Source organism: Cornus florida, unplaced genomic scaffold (genome assembly GCF_030987335.1).
Source record: "Cornus florida cultivar Cherokee Brave unplaced genomic scaffold, ASM3098733v1 CherokeeBrave_3.0.0_Hap2_Chr11, whole genome shotgun sequence".
NCBI lineage: Eukaryota > Viridiplantae > Streptophyta > Magnoliopsida > Cornales > Cornaceae > Cornus > Cornus florida.
This window is the reverse complement of record NW_026775581.1, coordinates 137,770,045-137,789,392: the sequence shown is the minus strand read 5'-3', so window position 1 is coordinate 137,789,392 and position 19,348 is coordinate 137,770,045.

The following is a 19,348-nucleotide window of genomic DNA, read 5'->3' as shown; positions in this document are numbered from 1 at the left end:
ATGGAGGTGCCTTGGGTCGGACTACATTAACGGTTTGGTTGTTGAAACGGAATTGTTTCGGAAATGGGGAGTGACATTTGCATAACATTGCACTTCATGACATCGTGGTAAATTTGTGATTGGTTGATATTTGTTATATACTTGTTATTGTGGTTGAGAATGGGTGTTTTCCGATGGCATGATCCCGTTCACTTTTTATCTATTCATTGTATGGATTCACGGGGACATAAGAAGTGTATCTTAAACACTTCCTACTGAGCTTATGCTCACCTCCTTATTTTAAACATTTTTTCTGGAAATGGAAAAAAGGTGGCGGACGACGGTCCACCACATGTTTAGATGAGCTTGAAGACCCATTCTATTTTGTTATCTTTTGTATTAGACTCCAATATTTTGTAAATGTAATATTAACTACCTTGTGACACTTTAGTTTAGTTAGTATAATGTTGTAAGTTATGGACTTTTAATTCTAGCTACATTTTATGGACTGTAATTTGATGTAACTTAAGTGGGTTCCATGTTTGGATGAGATGGAGGAACAGGACTTTTGTATGTATATAACCATTTTGGGAATGTAATATAATATCTGAATTGTGCGTTGGGACAGGATAAGTTAGATTTAAGGCTCAGTGAGGCCACTGCATTTATTTTTTTTGTATTTCAATAGGTTGTTAAGGGACATTTTCTGCGGAGGTCATGCTAAAATTTTTATAGATTTTTATTATTATTTTGGTATCTTTTTGGGTCTTTACAAAAGGTAGAATAAACAATGGAAGCAGACAAGTACCACCAAACAGGACATGAAATTTGTTTTCTTTACGCCAAAATCTGCTCGAACTAAAATTCATTTTATCGATTTGGATTTTTATTTTAAATCTAAATTTTAAAATGGATAGAATATGGATCTTTTTGTGGTTTGGATCTCGATATGTTGATGGATAAAATGAATCGGGTTAATCTGAGGCCCACTACAAACCAAGCCCACTTTATACATTGATTATATGGATTATGCCTATAGGATCCGAGTAAAATTTCAATTCAGATATAGATACTGACATTAAGATATGGACCTGGATTCCAATTAACAAAAGAAAAAAAAAGCACTACAACCAGATATTTACATAAATTGATAAGCATGAGAAGAAAATGCAGACAAAACAACAGTACAGATTAAGAAATGAAGATGGAGCAGTCTACCAATCTTGGGCGTTATGAAAGATTGCAACAAGACCAAGAAGAATAATGTCTTTGATAGCTCCAGAAATTCACAGCATTCAACAAGCCAAGGCATGTATTCTTCAGGGCACATCAAGAATATTTCCGCCAACACACAAATTGTATCCATATCAATTGAAGTTATGCGTCCACGTTCCCATTTTTGCATAATTTCCCACAATTTCAAAAAATAGTCCATAGAAGAATGGACAGAAAATAAATAAGCATGATCAATGATTTCATTATTATAAGATAATGAAATCAGAAACATAAAGAGCAAGCGAGAAAATCCCAAGGGATACTGCACCAACAAATTATACATACCTCTAGAAATGATTATTCATTTCTGAAATCACAAAATGCAAGAAGTCAAAAGGTGACCAATAAAGTAAAATTTTGTAGGCAGAATTTTCTTTTATCATGGATGAAGCAGTCCATATCCTATATGAATAGATTGGTGGCCATCTGAGGCAAACCAAGCATTTGGCACATACCAATGCAGAGTGTTGGAAACAAGGTTTTTACTTGAAGCCATTGATCTTATATTTACTCTTCAGAACAAAAGAAGCTAAAACAAAGCCTTCAGTTACTTATAGTTGGAGAATGGAATTACAGTTGAAGGTTTAGACTAAACAAGTGTCCAAGACCAGATTTAGAAAAACATGGAATGGGACCAACACTACATGCTTATAATACTAAACCACATTAATTTATTGTTATAGTTATGCATGTGTATAGCAAGTTTAAAGGAAAACAGAAGACCACCTTGTACAACTGATTCCCAATAATCGCAAAAGTGCTTATAGGGGCTAGCTAGGTACCAACTTCTGCTGCCTCAAATTCAAATACATGTTTTTGAAAAAATAATACTCCGTCCGTTCCATAATAGTTGTCCATCTTTCCATTTATAATAGATCAATTGTTGGCATTGTGCTTAAGTTCTTGAATCCGCTTTAGGACACCACCTGAGAGTATAAAAGACTTTCATTCTATTTCTTTATGATTAGCATGCAACACGTTACAAGTTCTGCCCCTTGGAGCTCTAAATTCAGCATTTGTCTGAATGCCATACATGGTTATCTTCTCAATTCCATCCAGAACAATTGTCATTACAGAAATGGAGCTCGAGCAATTGACTATCTTGAAAATAGTAGTAGAGGGAAGGCTATTTTTACATCCAGCAAAAAAATAAAAATATTTAGTACAATTTGCAAAGATGTATACGGGGGTGTCAAATATCAATACAGACACAGAGTACTACACCAACCCCAAAAATCAAGATGTAGAAACGTATACACCGGTGTCAAATGTGACAGACACGGGGAGTCCTACACCAAGCCTAAACAACACGAAAAGGAAACACAGCCAGTTATACATATAAATTACTTTTAGTATCAAATAATCATGTTTTATTATTATGATCGTTGCCTTCTCTACTTTAGAATCACTTGAGAGTTGCCAATATGTGCATGTTAATTGATGGAAAAGATTCACAAAAAGTGTCATAGGTGAGGGGTTCTATGAAGCTATTATATTTAAAAGAAAGTTCATAGAACATAATAAAATATTGGGCTGAATTAGAAATTACAGCAAAAAGAAAATGACAAGCTAAGATCCTCACCCAGAGGAAAATGTGGCTGACAAAGACCAAAGAAGAAATAGAAGAAAGGGAAAAGGAAATAGTTAGGAGAGCTCTTGTAGGGCTCAAATGGACGACATGGCTGGCATGCCCTCAAAGAAATAGAAGTGGATGTAGTCATGGTCAATGAGAAGACAGCTGGGTACTCCCACCCTCGCTCCCTCTCGCTTAGGAGAGATCTTGTAGGTCTCAAATGGATGGTGTGGCTGACAAAACCAAACAAAAAATATAAGAAAGAAAATAGGAGTACTTATTGTGGGGCCCATAGATGATGTGGCTGACAACCCCAAAGTAGTAGTAGAATAAAGAGAAGCGGCGGTCACAGTCGATGAGGATAGACCTAGAGAAAAAGAAGAGGAGATAGTTACTGTCAATAAGGAGACAGCTGCGTCCTTCGTGCCACCCTTCCTCGCTCTCTCTGGATGTGAACGTACCTTTCTTCTTCAGTATTTCTTACTTCCTTGGCCAGATACAACGCCATCAAATTCAATTTCAAAGTCCGCATTTGGTAAATAAAAAAATACGAACTGACATGCTAACAACAAACACTGAAAGAGTGAACTGATTTATCACTAGATTCTATTCTATATAAAAATAAAAAATAAATATCAAGTTGAGAACAAGGAAACCTTTGGTAGAATAAAAAATATGGGAAACATCATTGTAGCGAGTGTCTGCACAAATTCATCCTGAAAGCCAAACAGAACTATATTTGCAATTAGTGAATACATTTACAACTTGAGCATAGTCATGAAAGCCAAACAGAAATAAGTGATTGAACAACACTTCAAATCCACAGTAATGTGTAATACTAGTCAAACAGACAAAGTAGGCCGACTAAACAATGCGAACGAAAATTGACCAACAAACTTTGTGTGGATCCCACGTGATGTCATTTTATCAATATCCATTGGCCAGTTTGCTTTAGCATTGATAAGTCAGATAAGTTCTTCACTTTGAAAAGACTTTTCCACTGAACAGGATCTACAACATAATTGTTCATCAGGTAGAAAATGAAGCGACGGTGGGTTCTCAACACCAATGAGTTGTAGGTGGAATTGATAACAATTGATATATGCCGATATCAGCAACTACGCTAAGCCAAAGCTAACTGGTGATCTGTCACCAATTACTGGTACTTATCAACTGCAAATCGAGAAATGGACATAAGCAGGCAGTAACCAGCCAAAGATAATTGCAACAGTGAGCTGGAATTTTGAGAACAAGAAATATGGGTTTAAACAATACACAATGGCATGGCCATTCATTTCACACATGAAATGGCTCTCTAGAAGTGAATGGCAGGAAATCTTCCGTGGCAATAAAGTAATTGGAAAACAAAACTTCGAATTGAAACAAGTTGGCACAATCAGTAAAACAAGTAATGCAAAGCAAATCTTAAACAGTATTTTGATATATACTTGCCACTAAGAGCTCCAGGTGTGGAAAGGGATCAGGTGATAACCCTTCATGAGCAAGACATCCAAAGTATTTTCCTAATGGTTTTAATTAATTTCGTTGCTTTGTAACATTTACATATTCATCTCAGGCCACTTGGGTGTAGTCACTTGTAAAATTGAACACACACAGTTTCCACTCAGAGCAGTTAATTCTGTTGACATTGAGAACGTAACAAGTTGGTTATCTTGCAGTCAAATTGACTCTAATGCTATGTTTGGTTGGAAGGAAGGATACAAGAAGCTCCCTTGTTTGGTTGAGAGGGAGGGAAGAGAGGGAGGAAGCAAAGAGCGATGATGAAGCACCCTTCCTATCCCATGTTTCGTTATCCTTCCAAAATCGATCAGAAGAGAGGGAAAAAATATAAAAACTATTTACAAAATCACTAATTTGGAATGAATATTTTCTAGATAAGAAATTTTCTTCCCTTCCTTACAACCAAACAAAAAAAGGAGTTCCCCCATCCGTCCTTTCTACCATCCCTTTCATTCTATCAAACAAAAAGTGAGGGAGACACCTTCCCTACCCTAGGCCTCATCCATCCTCCCCCGCCCTTACATCATTTTTACATCCCTCCAACCAAATGGAGCATAAAGCATCATTTTGTGCACAATTACCTGTAATTAATGGCTCCTCTTTATTTTCTCATCTCACTAGTGATGGTCTTGTAAGCAGTGTCATTCCAGCACTCTATGACCATTACGGTATGCCTTGATGACAATGTTGTAAGAGAACTCAAGCGTCCCAGTATCAGTTGAAAGAGGTGAATTGCCCTTGCTGCTTCTGCACGCGAGAAGTCTCCAGCCAAAGTTCATCCAGCCGGTGAGTAGCTACAGTTTCTCATCTAGGTGTGCATCATCTTTTGGGTTCAGGCTCTTGTTTCTGGCAATGTATTCTCTCTTCAGGTTATTAAGGTTTGAATGGTGTTCTACTAAGTTTTTTCTTGTTATACGAGTCTTGGATTATGTCTTGAAAGGTTTAGGATTTCTAAACCTTCCACATGGCTTGAACTGTATTATGTTGTAAATGCCACGGTTTATTATTGTGTATGTATATATAAGGCTCTTTCTTTAAGAGAGAGAGAGCACCAAAAATTGTCCTCAGGAAGATGGGGAACGGATTTATACAACCAAAAAGGAACAGAAAATTATCAAGGAAAAATGGAAAAACAAACTAACAACGAGTGAGGAATGAAACATTTCCTTTTAAAAGTAGAAGCATTAACCATTAAATAATCAACTGAACACACTGAAGCGAACTGCTGAAGTGGCTATGTAAGACATGGCATTACAAAATTGAAATGTCATGAGACATATTATTTTTACAATCAGAAATGAAAAGACAACAATGTTACCTGTGAATGAGCAGTCTTAGTCTTCTCTTTCTCTTTCAGAATACCATATGCATCCAAACCAACAAGTGCAGTGCGTTGAACCTCGGCCCGTGCCACATATTAAAATTATAATAAAAGCATAATAAGCCTAAAATGTAGTAAATGAAGTATACGACAACCACAACCAGTAGGAATAAAATTGATCAACCAAAATCAAGTGTGAGTGAGTGTGAGTGTGTGTGTGTGTGTGTGTTTATGTGACGAACATTAGTGACCCAACTGACAATACCTTTAAACCAAATTTTTGAATAAGGGATCTCATGTGACAAATTCAAATTCCCATCTATCATCCTGGAGAGGAGCTCATATACTCCCCTTTCTTGGATTCAAGTTTAGGATCCTAAAAGGAAGGAATGCAAATAGATTGAGAACATACTACTAAATTTGGAAGTGAGAGCAATATAGAGAAACAAACGGACGCACACACGCGTGCGCAGACAGAGAGAGCAAGGGAGCGAGCGAGAAAGAGAAATTAGCTCACAAACCACCAGGAAACTGTGAATTGCCTCAAATAATTCACATGGATATTTCTTACTTATAGAAACCAAAATTTGCGTGGCCCATCTTCCTATTAATAGTATTAGCATCATTCGGTAGGAAAAAATATATAAATTGATAAAACAAGGGTAAAAACCACGAAAAAGATGGACTCCATATCTGTAAAAGCACGAAAAGCAAATATAAAAATTTCCCACACCTGAAATGAATACACTTGATTCAGATGATAATGGCTCGTTCTTTCTCTGAGATAGCTTCATTCAGGAATGAAGGAGCTTAGAGACTACACGATGACTGAAGCCCCTCAAAGGAACGGTCTCTATAATTGATATCAGAGTAGGAAGGAATGTATCACCAAAAATACTGCGAACATATATAAATATAAATTTAACAATAGGAGTTAAAATAAGAATACCCTAAAATGGAACTGAAAATAACAATGTTACAAACCTATACTCAAGAAGGGATTCCAAAAACCGACCAAGAAATATTGAACTCCTTGGTCAGTCCAGTAAGAACCCCGAAAGGTCCCTTCCACGTAGAATTAAAATACAGAGTGTAAGAAAACATTTTCAAAATAATATTGGAAGTAAAATTTCACAACCATGAACTCCAAACGTGCAAAAGACTACCTAATTTCCTTTAGGAGATCCACAGCCTTCATGGGAAGTATTTCAACAGATTGCAACTAACAAGATTTATTTCAAACAAACGTGAGAGTGAAAATAATGAAATAAGTAAAAGCCTAAAAGAAGTAAATGATACAGTCCAAACATTCGAAACCTTGCTAGGATTTCCGTAACAACAATTTTACGATTTTACACCAAAAATACTGCATTAAAATGGTGTATCTAAGAAGTATCATATATATGTTAAAATTAAAATATTTATTTTCTATAGGTAAAATTAGAATATGAATTTCCAATTTTAGGATACATTTAGAAAGTAATAGATTTGAATTTGCAAAGATCTGAGAGGTCTCACTATCTAATACAGATACAATATAGGTGCAACTCTTTTTAAAAAATGGTTGCATTAAGCTAGGGTCATATTTTAAAGCAACAACTATTTATTTATTTTTATTTTTTGCTTGGATACTCTTTAGGAAAATTGGAAGTAAAAAGTAAATTCAAGGTGAAGTGTCGAACATCTGACGGAGAACGAAATTCTAAGATTAGTTAGTATAAGAGTGTGAATGGGGAATTCCTAAATTCCCAAAGGAAGGCTACTTGCCATTCTCAAATGCACCTTGAGTCAGCTTCTTAGGGAGACAACGCTGTCGGAGAAAATTCTGATTACTGATTATTTAATATGGAGATAAAATTTCATCCCTACCCAGTGTTCTGTGTAAAAGGACAGAAAAGACGGTTAAATAAGTGATGGTCCTTCGAAAACGAGAGAAATATGCGATTATCTTAAGGGATGAAGGCATTCAACTCTAGATGGCCTTTCTATACTCACGCTTTTTTTCATTTTTTTTTTTTGCATAAGTCATTCCAAGACTGACTGGTATTTTTCAAGTTTTCTCACCTTTGTTCACTTCACTTGGCATACGTCTTATGTACGTACACTGATTTTGCTGCTCGTCACCTTTTTGTAGACTATTTTACCATTCAATATATATTTATATGACAAATAACAAACATTAACAACTTCCACAAACGGTAATGCTGCAAGAAATGGAAGACACAAATTAATATCGGCTAAGAAAGCTTCCATATAATTCACCCAAACAATTTTAAAAAGGTTTTGTTGAGTTGATTGTGTTTGGCTTGCATGACATGCACAAATATAACATGTGATCCAACAAAGTTTTTAAAGGCATATACAGATTCCTAAAGAAGATTAAGTTGACATAAGAGTAATAACTATTGCACAAAACATAATCTGATTCCCAATTTCCGCTACCTGTTCTTCAAAATATACGCTACAAAAAAATTACCCTAAGATCAAGTGAATGATTTTATATGCACACTGAAGGGTGTATAAGAACACCAAATAACAGAAAATTATCACCGCATTGGAAGATGGGAAAAGGCATGATTTACAGAACACCATCAAAAGCAAAAGAAGAAAGTTGAGAAACATTATCCGATGCCAAAGGGTAAATATTTTACATATAAAGAGAGAGAGAGAGAGAGAGATTATTAAAAACAAAAAAAAAAATGATACTTAAAGCACATGGCAATACCTGAACAAGGTTGACCAATACCATAAATACCATATGAAAACATTGCAAGTCTTTGCATCAGTCTCGAGCTACCTCAGCGATTGACTGAATCAAGCTTTTGATAAGTTTAGAGGACAGCATCACCTTATTTGCTAGTAAACCAACAAATATCTAAACACCAGCCTATACACAGAGACAGATATTTCAGTCAACAATCAATTAAACAGCGAGTATAATATGCCTCTTCTCTTTCATTTGACAATATCGATCAAAAAGACTTGTCCTCCTCAAATTCAAAGTCATTGTACCTCAAATTCTAGATAGTCTCTGGTGTCTTCACAGGCTTATATTATTTGTTCCACAAATTTGTATTGTTGGAAATGGATTCTTTAATAGCTAGAGCACAAATGATACATTTACCACCAAGAAAGAACCATCCCCTCTTTTTCTTAGTATTGTTAAAAGCCCTCTAAAATTTTGCTTCATGTCTACTTCTGTTGTACGATCAAATTTTTCACTCTAATTGACAAGAACACAAAACTTGTTCAAGTATCAACTTTATCACTCGCTATATATGGGCTAAAAACTCTACTTCCCTTGCAAAATAAAATATAATGATTTAGAATTCAGATAAACCTTCATTGTGGCCCCACAGGCCACGCATGTTTTTAGTATGACGTTTCCTTCAAGTAATTACAGAGTCACAGCTAAAGATTTCTCTAAGGAAAGTTTGTGAACCTCAGCTAGTCCGGGAAAGGTGGAGTGGATTTTGTTCCATGGTTGCATTTTGTCTAGGCCTGCAATGCAATAAAATTTGGACAGTGGATCATTCATTTCTAGAATACATTACAACAAACCACTTGGCAAATTTAGTTGGTCACCATATAATACTTTTTTATATGGTAAAACCTGTTTCACTCTAAAGAAATTTTGTGGGTAATTTTGTGCTCTATGGAAGAATTCACAAGTACTTTTTTTAATAGATTATGTATAAAGACATGAATTCAGAGATCAAACCTAGAAGAAATATCCCCAGCCACAGTTAGTTGGAGATTCAAAACGATAGCACAGCCCATCACTCTGTACTCCCTCGTTAAGAATGTTGAAGGAGTGTCCATCTGCTGCTGAGGTTCTCTCCTCTTTTCTGATGAGTGACTACTTTTCATTTTGGCTAGTTTGATTTTCTTACCGGAGAATCCTAAAAATAACACACATCACTCCCTTCCCCCACCCCCAAAAACTGAGAATCCAAACAGATTATTCCAAACAAATAAAAAACAATTTCCAAAAGAGTGCAACACTAAGTCTCTGCCTGAGCAAGAGACTTAGCCATGTAACATATGTTACATTTATTGTGAAGTTAGCAAAAAAAAAAAAAAAAGAATTTACTAGGGAAAATTACAGTGACCGCTCCTCTAGCTGAGCAAAAGATACAATGAACTTCCCTATATTTTTTAAATTACACCGACTTCCTCTATTAGACCTTATCGTTAAATGGAGTTAAAGGATATTTTAAGTTTACTATTTAACTTCATAATTTTCTATTGTTCTTTACACTCATTCTAAGGGCAATTTGGCAAAGTTGGTGTTTTAAAATTTCCATTTGCTAACATAAGCAAAAGTTTTATTGACCTGACTTGACTGTTAATGGAAGGGGAACATGTCACCAAATCATAAACCCTGAGGGAGGGCAGTGAAAATATCGAAGGAAGAAAAACAAAAACAAAATTTATAGGAGCAACCAAACTCACTATCGTATGGTAAGTTTTCAAACCTCACCTAGTGATCCAAACCCCAAACCCCCCTTGGCACCAAGCTGTAGTCTAGAAACAATATAAGGAAGTATTCTTTCCACAACAATACTAACAGCAGTAGGAGAACCCAAAGCCTCAACAGCAACTGCTGTGCAGAAGTTGATCACAGGCCTTGAAAACTCTTTTGTATGCAAGGCCTAGAGAAAACACAACTGTAAGCATCTAAAAAAAATCGTTAATTAATGGACTAATCAGAACAAGGACTCGCATAGTTTCATAAAACCTCCCACAACCCCCAAGTCATGAATGCATTTTTGCACTATAACTTTCCTAGGTGGAGGTGCACCAGATACTTTAACACCATCAAGAAATTTCCAATTATTATTTCTATGCACAAGCGTGCGCACGCAGGGAGAGAGAGAAAAAAAAAATAAAAAATAAAACTAAATAAATCAATAAACTGAAACAAACAACTTACACAAGAAACACTTTTACTTACCCTATGTCAACTAACTGCAAAATTCGGATAAAAACATGGGCGTCATGGTAAGGCAAAGCACAAAGAATTAGTTCCTCCGTATTGTACACATGGATCCTATACTTACACAAATAAACATTAGAAGAACCAAAAGAATTACAAGTACATATATATACAAATGTAGGAACATGCATCTTTCATACATTCACACGTGTCTGTAAGATATCTGCACAATTACCGAGAGAGAGAGAGAGAGAGAGAGAGAGATGGACAGTAAGACGAGAATGGTAAATACTGATTATTCATTTCTGAAATGACAAATGCATAAAGTAAAATGCGGACCAAAAAAGCAAAATATTTTTCTTTTATCGCGGTAAAACAGCCATATCCTACTAACAATTTGGTGGCCATCTGAGGCAAACCAAGCATTTGGCACATAACGATGCAGTGTAGAAGAAAAAAAAAAAAAAAGTTTTTACTTGATGCCATTGATCTTATTTTTACTCTTCAGAACAAAAGAAGCTAAAACAAGGCCTTCATTTACTTACAGTTGGAGAATGGAATTACAGCTTAAGGTTTGGACTAAATAAGTGTCCAAGACCAGGTTTAGAAAACCAGCGCATGGGAACTACACCACATGCTTGTAATACTGAACCACCCGACTTATTGTCATAATTATGCATGTGTACAGGCTAAGCAAGTTTAAAAGAAAAAGGAAAGACCACCTCCTGGTACTGGTTACCATTAGTCACAAAAGTACTGATAGGGCCCAGCTAAGTACCAACTTCTGCTGCCTCAAATTCAAAAACTTGTTTGCGAACAAATAATAATAATAATAAAGAAATCAAACAAGAGGTAATACAAAATAAAATAATAGATCATGAATTCATTCTATTTCTTTATGAGTAGCATGCAGCACGATAAATAGCATGCAGCACGATAAAAGTTCTGCCCCCCTTGGAGCTCTACTAATTTCAGCACGTGTCTGAATGTCATACATGTACAATCCTTATCTTCTCGGTTCAATTCAGAATATCTGCTATTACAGAAATGGAATTCGAGCAATATACTATCTTGAAATAGTAGTATATGGAAGGCTATGTATCAATCCAGGAAAAAAGAAAATTTTAGTACAATTTGCAGAGATGTATACAGGGGTGTCAAATTTCAATACAGACACGGAGTCCTACACCAACCTAAAAATCAAAGATCAACCCTAAGAATCAAAGATGTAAAAACCATTACCTCTACGAAAGGATTCCGCCTCAGTGGCTCCTACACATTCCTTATAGCCAACTGCCAAAGAACATCACAGATCATTTACGCAGTAATTTTGAACTTTGAAAGCAACTGAAAAACTTATAGGAGAGATGGACTTCAAATTTGATGCCACAATTTCTTTGTAGCGAATTGATGCCAATAATCGGAAGGACCCTAGGATTGTTTCTTTTCCAGTCTCAAATGATTTCTTTTAGCAGGGTGTCTACATCAGAATGCTTCATATGACGGAATATAAAATATATGTATATATTATATGGCACATTTACCTCATTAAAATAGATATCTCAGCTTCATATCCACAGATTGCCAATGCCATTTTTCCAGCAATATTCAAAAGGACTCCGGCAAGAAAAAGGAATAAAGTAGCCACTGCATTCGCTTTTAAAGAAAAAAACTTCACATATTATTTCTATTATCAAATAGATTCAGGCGAATTAGAACCACCGGCCTCTCAAATCATTAGATCTGAGCACTCTTACCATCTTCGAGCTTCGAAGTCTTAATATTAGAATAGTCTTTTAACATGAAGAGAAATTTGTATAAAATAATATAAGGTACAATACATAAAATACGAAACAACAATATAAAAAATAATTACATTGGCTTCCTTCAGGAATTACAAAATTACATGGACCTCCTCATTGATTCAACTATCACACTGACCACTAACAACATTCCCAATGGAAATTGGCAAGTGCAAGTTTACATTCTTGCATTCAATAGATATTATATTTTGTAGTCCGCTAATATCGCACGGTGATTTGAGTACCGACAATTGGGGAGAACCAAGTAATTTTTTAATCAACCAGAGAAGCTGGTGTAATGTTTTGCTTCAAGAAAGGAGAGGTAATTATCCAAATACAATAAACATTCGACTAGAGGTTATATACAAATTCAGCACAATAATGTAGGAAAATAACATATGATTAGCATAAATACGGCATATAACTATATGAGTTGTGATACTCACGCAGAAGACTTGCAGTGAATTGCCTAACCGAATAGTTTTTGATTGGTTATTTATGTTAAATACAAGTGGAAGACCCCACTCCCTTATTTGTTGCATAAATGACCAGTTAAAACTAGTAGATCTAGCAATTCACTGCAACTTTTCGGTAGTAATTATATATTTTAATATAATATATTGACCTAATATACCTCAATAATCAATCAATTTCAATCCTTTCATATCTAGTCCTTTATACAAAAAGTAAAACTTTATTAAATTACTTTCAATTATCTATTAAAATCAATTTAATGAAAAATTATATAAACAATTATAAACATACCGAAAAATGCCAATCAAAACCCGCCACCTTATACAACAATTTACATTTTTAGTTACTGTGAAAATGAGGACTGATAAATGGTAAAGAAATGATTTTAGAATGCTTCGAGTTCTGATCCTTTGCAGAACAAATTGTCTCCAAACATTTCTCCCCAATCATTTACGAGCCAAATCCAACACTTAGAAACATGTCATGTCATAACTTGTTGACCACCCACCATGCACAATGCTAGGGTTTCATGTGCAAACTTACTGTGTTATAACCGTTTGGTGTGGGCTCGAATACTTGAAGATAGAAATGCTTGAAGCAGATCCGTGTCCGCTCCTCATTCAATAAACAATTCAGGCGACTTAGGCTAGCAAAAATGCATATAAAAAAAATATTAAATCAATAATATTAAAAAAAAAAAAAATTCATCATATAAATTAGTATATTCCATTTTTTTTTTTTTTTGGTTGCTGTGGTAAAAAAATATGTGAATTGAAGTTCACACCCTCTAAAAAAGCAATTGGAATTAGTCAAACTCATTACAGAATTAACTACATGAAAAAATACACACAAACCCATGCAGATATATATATTGAATTAAATACCACATAAAAAGCACGTGAATTGTTGTTACCTTACCAAATAACCCTCACCCAACACAACTAAGCTTTGAAAAGTTGCAAAATCCGTTACAGTACCAAGCATCATTCATAGGAGACTGCCATGTACATCGAAAAACAAGAAGATGCCATCCCTGTACAGCAGATACACTTGGATACACTGAATTAGAAGACACCAAACTGAAATGATCATTACATTTAAACAAATGCATTACTGCAAACTATCAGTGCTGAAAGAAAATGCAGGAGAATTATGTCAGTCTAGAAAGTACTCATTGAAGATCTCCAGTGCCAAAATGGAAATTAATGTCTCCATTTCATTTATGAGTATGACACGAAAAGATATCACGAAACACCAAATTGTGGTCCAACAACATAAATAAGTGTTCATCCATTTTGCCAGAGAACAGTTGTTGAGCCAAAGAAATAATTAAGATGTTAGTTTGTTCAACTGATCTTTAAAAAAATAATTAACTGAGATCATACTTTGTCCAAATGATGATGAATCACAGAAAGTCTTATGATAAAGGCATTCATTCAAAGCCACCGGAACTAACCCAGGGCTCTGCAGACCCATGATTTATACCGAGATCCCAACACCAATGATCCAATGTACGAAAAAATACGCTAAACGCTAGCATCCTAATTCCTAAGAATAGCCTTTTTCACCCCATGAAGGAGCCAAAATGAGTTGTTTAGGAGCAAAGGATTGTGCATGTACTGTGGCTAGTTAAATAGATTACTTAGTCTCAACATGTGCATTTTTTTTTTTTTCTTTTTTTTTTTTTTTATAAGGAAAAGGTATATTAGAAAAGCGTTAAAAGGGGAAAAAATTCAAGGAAAATGAAACCATTACCTCTTCAAAAAACAAAATTGTGCTCGAACAACATAAATAAGAGTTCATCCATTTTGCCAGAGAACAGTTGTTGCGCCAAAGAAATAATTAAGATCTTAGTTTGTTCAAATGATCATTAAAACAATTAATTAATTAAGATCATACTTTGTCCAAAAGATGAATCACAGAAAGTCTTATGATAAAGGCATTCATTCAACACCACGGGAACTAACCCAGGGCTATGCAGGGTGCATACCTATGATTTATACCGAGATCCCGACACGAATGATCCAATGTACGAAAAAATAAGCTAAACACTAGCATCCTAAGAATAGCCTTTCACCCTATGGAGGAGCCAAAATGTGTTGTTTAGGAGCAAAGGATTGTGCATGTACTGTGGCTAGTTAAATAGATTACTTAGTCTCAACACATGCATTAGGTATCTACTCTTTTCGGCTTACTCAAAAATGAAACCGTTACCTCTTCGAAAAGGATTCCGCTTCTGTGACTCCAACACATTCCTTAGAGCCAACAGTTAAGGAACATCACAAATCATTCAGGTTCAAACTTTGGAAGAAACTGAAAAAGCACTAGAGTAACAATAAATTTGTTGCCAAAATTCCTTATATTGAAATGATGCCACTATTTGGAAGGACCATATGATTGTTTCTTTTTCCGTCTGACTAATTTCTTTTTAGAAAGGTGTCTACAGCAGCATGCTTCATATGAAGATAAAATATATGGACATTTACCTCATTAAAACAGAGGTCTCAGCTTCATATCCACAGATTGCCTATGCCATTTCTCCAGCAATATTCAAAAAGACACTGGCAAGAAAAAAAAGAATAAAAGCCACCACATTCACTTTTAAAGGAAAAATGAAATTTCACTCATTATTTATATTATCAAATAGATTCGGGCGGATTCGAACCACCAGCCTCTCAAATCATTAGATCTGAGCACTCTTACCATCTTCGAGCTTCCGAATCTTTATCTTAGAATAGTCTTTAACATGAAGAGAAATTTGTTTAAACAATGCAACAAAAAAAAAAAAAAATACAATACAAAAAATAAATTACGTTGGCTTCCCTCAGGAATAACGTAATTACATGGACCTCCCTAGTTTGATTCAAATACTACACGTGGTCTGGAAATTGTCAAGTGCAGTTAACTGAATACTTATTATATTTTTTTTAGTATGCTAATGTACCAGAGAGCTTGAGTTCCCAACAATTGGGAAGAACCAAGTAATTTTTTAATCGCAGTGTTCAGGAAAGGTGGGGTAATTACCCAAATACTAAACAAATTATACAAACAAATTAACATAAGACCATTAAACTATAGATAAAATACAAATTCAGCATAATAATAGAGGAAAAGAACAGATGATTAACATGAATATACATGCAATATATTGATCTAATATATCGCAATAATCAATCAATAGTCCGCTTTATCAAAGTGTTTCTAATTATCTATTAAAATCAATAGAGTGAATTTATATAAAAAATTAGAGAGTACGTGCAAAGAACTATCAATCATATCCTACCACCTTAAACAACTATTAATCTGATAAATGGTAAAGAAATGAGTTAAATATTTTTTATTTACGATTTCTTACCCAAAAATATGTTAACACGACAACTCCATGAGAATCCTTATCAGGATAGAGACCACAAAACCAAATCTCTGAATCTAACCCTAACTCACAAGACCCTTGTCTGAATAGAACTCTCACAACCATTCAGGACCCTCGTCTGGATCGAGCCCACAAGAACGAAGAGTGGACGACAACGACAAAGAACCCTAACCATCCTCAGAACGAATACGAAGAGTGGAACCCTAACCATCCTCTGAACGAATAGTAGAGGATACCGAGAAGGAACTCTAACCATCCTCTGGCCGAAGGATGGACGGACGAACGAAAAGGAACTTCAACGAAGAGTGGAGGATAACGAGAAGAAACTCTAACCATCCTCTGAACGAAGAGTGGAGAATAACCATCTTCTGTACAAAGAGTGGAGGATAACGAGAAGGAACCCTAATAGGGACCCTAACCATATTCTGAACGGAAACGAGAAAAAAAACCCTAATAATCATCCTTTAAAAACTAATGGATGATAACACTCTGAAGGAACCCTAATATGAAGGAACCCTAACCGCGATTTGTGCCCAAACCAACCTTCGTCTTTAGGTTTTAACCAAAAAAAAAAAACCTTCGCCTTTAGGTAAGCACGCTTGGGACCACGCAACCTTTTATGAGTAATACTTGCATTTTGCGCGGGGAGGATGAGGTTCATCCTCCCTGCTAACATGGCCAATCATAAAAATATGGATAATACTCATTTATTCGGGTTAAATCCATTTCTCGTAATCACTCTCTCCAAATTGTTCTGATTGGTTGGATTTGAAGGAATTGTTCGTCAATCCAAATGGGTACAGCGAAAAATCTATGGGTTGTCGCCGGAGATCGACAAGCCCATCTAAAAAATTTTGGAGGGCGTGTGCAGCAAATGAAGAATTGTCAAGTTGGCCCAAAATCGACCGGATGGCGTTGGAGATCGATGGGCTCAACCTAAGAAGGACAATCGCCGAACAAGAAAAATGGCAGCGAAAGGATGAGCAGAACGGCGGTTTGACGAACCCATCTATGGCGTCTGACGGCGACGGCGATCGACGAGAAACGGTCCGTCGGTGACGGCAAACGGTGAAACCTGTATCTGTCCAGATCGATGGTGGGTCCAATGAAATATATGGTCCTCTGACAAACTGATTTGTACGTAATTGACGGTATTCGTCGGCGGTACGACGGATGGGCGGCGGCAATTCGGAAAAGAATATAAGAAAGCCTTGCCCCATCTTGCGAAAGAGGCTTGAACATGGTCTCTGTAAGTTTATTTTTATTTTTTTTTTTTAAACTCCTCTGTAAGTTTCATAATCAGCGTAATAAAATATCACTGATGACATGTTTTTCAACAACATTGATGGAATGAAAATCGACAGGCCTCTGGCTGCACAAGGTCGATGGGTTGTTGCTGCAGATCGACGGGCCTAGTCGAAAAAAAAACGATTGCATGAAAGGATTTAAATAAATTCATCTCGCCCAGCGCCATTGACAGGTCATCGTCCATGAGGCTTAGCCCCAAAATCGAAGAGAGAGCAAGCACATGATATCCCAAAAGTGCTTAAGATAGAGAGAGATGGAAGATTAGAATGGCTTTTGCTGCAGTTGAGGTATCGAGGAAAGAGGGAGAGAAGAGAGTCTTTACAATAAATGGATTTAACCCATATTATCCATGTTTTTATGAATTTTTTTATTTTGGACAGGTGTCAGTCATAGAGAAGGTCACATCAGCAGGGAGGATGAACCTCGTCCGCAAGATGCAAGTATTACTTCACCTTTTATTATATGGAGGTACGAGTGATGATGTCATAATAACTAATAAAAAATATACTTTTCTTCTCTACACCTTTTTCGATATCCTACATAACCATTTAACAAATATTATGTAATCCAAACTCATATATTTTAAATTTTACTTTCTTTAATATTTGTAGTACCTTTTTCGATATACTATATAAATATTATGTAATCCAAAATTCATATATTTTAAATTTTCATCAATTATTTATTTAATATAATTCTATTTCTAGATAAGAAATTTTTTTTTATTTATGATTATTTGACATTATTATTCATTATTAAATTGATATATTTCCTTGGTTATTTTATTAATATTTTTATATAAATATAAAATTGTTATGAGTACCATATATTCAGGGCAAAAATGTAACACATACAACTTTTGGACTTTAGCTTTTGTATATAACAAACAATCTTATGCTTCGTTTGGTTGGATGGATGGAAAAATGGATGGAAAAGATAGGAGGAGGGGTGGATGAGATATCCTTAGGGAAGGAAGGGTGTCTTTCCCATTTTATGTTTGGTTGAATGGAATGGATAGTAAAAAGAATGAATGGAGTGATACTTTTTTCTTATTTGGTTGGAAGGAAGGAAAGGAGAGTTCTTATATTATTTTTACCAATATACCCTTTTATATAAAATTATAATAGGTAGATATTTATTTCGAAGATTTTGAAAATGTTAAAATTGTAAATTACCAGTACATAGGTAATTATGCCTTATTTCTCTCCTCTCTTCCCCCAAAAAATAGGCGGATAGAAAAACATAAAGGAAGGAGGAATGCTTCATCCCTCCTTGTTTCCTCCCTTTCTTCCCTTCCCTTTAACCAAACACAAAAATATTTATTCATCCCTCCTATCATCCATCCCCCCTCAATCCTTCCCTCCAACCAAACATAGCATAAATTCAGTACTTAAAAGTAAAATATCATCAAACGGGTTTTTAAATTAATACATTTAGCACTTAAAATTTCAGTGCTTAAAATTCAGTACTTAAGATTTTCAGTGCATAATTTTCATTTTTATCAAACAGCTAATAACACTGTCACTTAAAATTTTACTCTATTTTAAGCACACTTACCGTTTTAAGTAATATTCGAATTTCGTTATCAAACACACTTAATTATATAAGTGTTTAATACTCACATTGAGCTATCAAACAATAACTTATGCTTCGTTTTTTTTTTTTTCTTAGTTGGTACTCACACACGCATGCTTCCGCTGAGACTTGAATCAACAACCTCCCTTTGAGAAGTACGGATCTGATACCGCTAGGTCACTAACTCGTTGGTCATGCGTTGTTTGAT